Here is a 5405-nt window from a genome sequence, read left to right on the forward strand (position 1 = left end):
ACCTCCTCCTCCTCCTCCTCCCTAGAGTGTACCTCACTAGAGAAGGGTACCTCACTAGAGGAGGTCCTCGAAGACAACACCCCTAAGTCGGTGAGGGTGCGCTCTTTCTGGCCGCGACCCCCTGTAGTGGCTCTCCCCCCAGCACCTCGTCCTCTAGAGGCTCTCCCCCGCCCCCTCCTCCTCTAGGGGCGCCTCTCCCTCGACCTCCCTATGAGGAGTCATCGTCAAGTAGCCGAGGGGGACGATTACGTGCTCGACCACTCCGACTAGGCAGGCCGACGACCTTGCGTAGGAAACCCACGTCGTCGGCCTTCCCCTTGCCCATGTTCCACGAACCTGCATTGAAAAGAGAAAAAGCAATTAGTAAATTAATGAAATGAAGGAAAAGGCATGATAATAAACACATTAATAAAAATGCATAAAAAGGCATATTCCTAAACTATAGAAAAAAATACTTGAAACGTACATCTGCTAGAACCCATATGAATCATCACTGTTGTAACCTCTTTCTCGGTCCGTCTCATCATCACTATCAATCATATCATCTTCGTTATCCGACGGAGGTGGAGGCTCTTCCTCGTCGTCAGCGTCTTCGTTTAACTTTTCTAGCATAAGTATGTCATTTTCATTGACAATGGTCTCACCATCATTCCGTAAATCGTCGATGTTTGGGTTCACATCATCATCACCCAATGGTCTAGTGTCATCGTTTCTAACCACATCATCATCATCATCAGGTTGCTCTTGATAGAACACTCCCTCGTATGCCATGGGGTTAATGTTGTAGTAATCGTCTTCATTCGGGTCTGGTAGCTTACCATGTGGCGACACCTTGAACACAACTTCCCAACCCTTTAGATACACTTTCTGGCATGGGTAAAGCAGATAATATACTTGTGTAGCTTGGGTAGCCGCAATGAAGAGATCGGCTCCGGCATAGACGGTTGATGGTTTAACTTCGACCAAACCAATGGAAGGCGTATGTTTTACCCCCTCCCGCGGATCGAACCATCGACATTTGAACACAGGCAGACTTAGGTTCTCACGCCCCTGGCAGAATTTAACCTCGTATATATTTTGTACCCTTCCGTAGTAGTCTACTGAATTTTGACCGGGGGTGTACACTCCAGTATTTATAGTTTTGGGATCGGGGCGGCTGTTTTGGTGCTCCTCTGTATGGAAGCGATACCCATTCACATCATACTTTTTACATGTCATGACGGCAGGGTCAAAACCCATGGAAACCCATCTCAATTCATCATCCATAGATATGTTCGGATCTTTTCCCTACAAGTATAATGGAAATTGTTGCGTGCATTAGTTCGGTTAACTAATAAATGTTGAAGTAGGTATTTAAAAAGGGAGTGTGGAAAATTACTTTCTCCATGAACCAAGCAACAAAATTTTTACGTCCAGGGTTTCCATGACGGAGAAGAGTAAGTGCCTCCGCCTTAGTAGGAGGATCCACTCCCGTCCATTCCTCTTGAACAAAATCACTAAAAAAAGATAAGCGATGTTAGACCAGGACTAAGTGAATATGAAACATGATGATGTGGAAGACATAAAGGAATGGTGTAGTGGTATTACCTCACCCACACTTCCTCAACTTCCTTGATGTTGTGCAAGATATAGAACATGAGGTCCTCGCACTCTTGTCATGGCATGTTATAAGATTTCGAGGCCCCGGCCCTCCCACCTTGCGCGTTGAATAGATCGAGCCTGGGTTGATACTTGGGCTCTTCTATATTGTATCGAGGCACCTTGTTATGCAGATGGGGAACGTGGTCTGGATAGTATGACGTCCTTAGGTCTGACACCTCCTCTAGGATAACTGCCTCAGCTATGGAAGCTTCAATCTTAGCTTTGTTTCCACATTTCCGTCGGAGATGCTTGTTCTGCCTCTCAGGGCCGCACTACCAGCGATTTTGCACAGGGCCCCCAACAAAACCTCGTTCGCGAGGTGCAGAATGAGATGTGTCATCGGAGTAAAGAAACCTGGCGGAAAGATCTTCTCTAGCTTGACTATCAACTCCGGTGCCTTCTTATGCAATTTTTCAATCACCTCTTTACTTACTTCTTTAGCACAGAGCGTGCGGAAGAAATGGCTAAGCTCGGCAAGCACTCGCCAGACATGCTCGGGGACATAGCCTCGAACCATCACCGGCATTATCCGCTCGATCCATACATGGTAGTCATGACTCTTCAGGCCGGTCTCTTTGCCCGTTGAAAGATTGACTCCCTTACTTATATTCGATGCATAACCATCGGTGAACTTCAAAATTTGTTTCAGCCAGATAAGTACTTCTTTTTTTTCTGGCGGTTTAAGGACAAAGTCAGCATCTGGCTTGAACCAGTTTTTTCGACCGCCTGTGGGAGGCTTCATGTTCAGGCATGGTCTATCACAAATTCTCTGTTGATCGGCTCTAGCTTTTACGTTATCCTTCGTCTTATCAGGAATGTTGAGGATCGTGTGGAAAAGGGACTCTGCCACATTCTTTTCGGTGTGCATCACATTAATATTGTAAGGAAGTTTGAGGTCCTTGAAATAGGGAAGCTGCGAGAAGGGGGTAATGTGAGTCCAGTTGTGCGTCTCACCATATCCCTCGAAGCCTTTGGCTTTGCCTTTACCTTTGCCTTTGACTTTAGGCTTGAGAGCTTTTAGCTGAGCAAGAACATCTGCCCTCGAAAATGTTGGAATCTCGGTTACTTCATGAACAACCCGGCCTTTCGTGAAGTTCTTCTTGTCTTCCCTGTCTGGATGGTCTAGAGGGAGGAACTGTCGATGCAGGTCAAAGGCTACATACTTGCCACCCTTACTCAGCCAAATCATTCGCAGAGCCTGCATGCACACTGGGCATGGCATCTTCCCACTTGTACACCATCCGCAGAATAGAGCATAGCCGGGAAACTCATGCATGCAATAGTGCAACCAAACTTTCATCAAGAAATTTCTCTGCAGATCCCGGTCGTATGTCAACCTCGGAAAGTACCAAGAATGGTGCAAAGCATCCACAAGCGGCTGCATAAACACACCCAATTGCTTCCCCAGGTATTCAGGCCCCGGAATGATGAGCGACAAGAACATGGTCTTCCGTTGCATTAGGGAACCGGGAGGAAGATTGAGCGGAATTACAAACACAGGTCAGCAGCTATATGGATTGGACGACATACCATATGGATTCAACCCATCACCTGATATGGCTATTCTGACATTCCCAGCCTCGGCTGCTTCCTCGGGGTATTCTTCATCGAAAGACTTCCATGCTTCCCCTCCCGATGGATGTACGATTTTTTTTGGATTGTACCTTATACCTTCCTTGTGCCACTTCATCATTTTGGCAGACTCCTTCGTGATGAAAAGGCGTTGCAGTCTTTTTATAAAATCAAGATACCGAAGAACCTTAACGGGGATGGTTAGTTGCTTTTTCTCACCATCCTCACCGACCACCTCAATGTACCGAGACGAACCGCACTTCCTACAGTACATGTCATCCGCATACTCGTGCCTAAACAAAAGGCAATTCTTTGGGCAAACATCTATTTTCTCATAATCCATAGAGAGTGCCTTCATGATTTTCTTTGTATCGTACATGCTTTTCGGCAGTTCATGACCCTCAGGGAGGCTGTTAGCCCATACTCCTAGGAATGCTTCGAAGCATTTCTGGCTACAGCCGTACTCAGCCTTGACTGCAATCAGTTGCGAGATGGCATCCAACTGAGATATTTTCGCACCCGCATAAAGAGGTTTCTTTGACGAGGCCAAGACCTCTAAGAAGGCCTTTGTGGTTGCCTCCGGCTCCTCCGGTTCATTCTCTGAAGGTGTCGCATTTGCCGTTTCTGCAACAATGATATCATCTAGCATGTCCCTGACCCCGTCGGCCTCATATCCATCAACGTTGTCGCATCACCTCCTCTCTACCACGGTCCTACTCGACTATGTTTATCGGCGGCATGTCAAAGTTTGGCATATATCCGTGCGTGCGAAGGTGCTCACTCATGTCCGTCTGATTTCTACGATGACGTCTGGCACATCTCGGACAGGGGCATGGTGGGATAATTCTCATTGGACGACGGAATATCTCCTTCAAATACACATCGGTTTTCGCGATCCACTCTGATGTTACTCGATTCCGACAGATAAAACCACTGTACATCCACTGATTATCTGCCATCCTCTGCTTTTTTGCAAGCCACACAACATAATTAAGGATTCACTTAAATTAATCACATCAAATTTTCAGTTTCTACCGCGTTGAATCCACCTACTTCTCTAATAGGTAAAGATGGGTCCTAATCCCACCCGAGGATGTGTAGATTGAGTACGTTCTCCATTCTACCCGGTTCTGAGACAAAATTTCGGCAGCACCTCCCCGCTGTTCTCCAGATACACGTCTCGGCAAATAGCCGAGAGAATGTGCTCCGGAGAACAATGGGGAGGCGCCGCTGAAATCCTGTCTCAGAATGGGGTAGAACATGGAGAACATACCCAATCTACACATCCTCGGGCTGTCCATGGAAAACGCTGGACAATCCGAAAGAGCTGCGGTGATAAATATGCAATTGAATGCATATTCATCGATGCATCCCTTTCAGACAGGAGACGCCTACGCCACTTGACTTGAGAATGAAATCTAGTGATATGAAAAAATGGAGATGGACTTGTAGCTCACCCTCGGTTGTAGAGGAAGTAGTCGAACAGCAGAGGGATGCTCAGGGGGACCAACGCGTCAGACAACGGTCACTCCGATGAATGCAACACCACAAAGCCTGCAAATTCCATCACGACAAATAATTAGAACATCACAACTCATAGAGCATATTTAAAACATTTAAACATGCATTCATTTATTTTTGCATCATGTAGGCAAAAAAACTATAGGGACTCATCATCTATTCGTCACATATTCATCATCATCATCTATCCATCTATATATCATGATGTAGTATCCACTCATCTATCCATCTATATATCAACAACAATTTTTTTTCTCAACTAACCTATCAACAAAATTTTTATCTTATAATCCATCTATCTAACTATTTATATATCTAACTAATCTATCCATCTAAACCCTGAACTAACTAACCTAACGTAGCAGCAGCAAGTAGCAAGCAGCAGCAGCAGGAAGCAGCAACCAGCGGCAACAGCAGGAAGAAGCAACCAGCGGCAGCAAGCAGCAGCGGCAGCGGTAGCAACAAAGCAGCAGCAGGGGGCTCACCGGCGAAGCAGAGGCGGGGCGGCGGCGAGGTCGGGGTGGAGAAGGGCGGCGCTGAGCGGGGCAGTGGCGTTGGCCGCCGACGCAGTCAGGGACGGGGCGGCCGCAGCCGGGGATGGGCCGCCGTGGACGGGGACGGGCCGACCCAGCGGCGTCGGCGGCGGTCTTGGGGCGGCGCGGGCACTAGGG

This window comes from Triticum aestivum, chromosome 2A (genome assembly GCF_018294505.1).
Source record: "Triticum aestivum cultivar Chinese Spring chromosome 2A, IWGSC CS RefSeq v2.1, whole genome shotgun sequence".
Lineage (NCBI taxonomy): Eukaryota > Viridiplantae > Streptophyta > Magnoliopsida > Poales > Poaceae > Triticum > Triticum aestivum.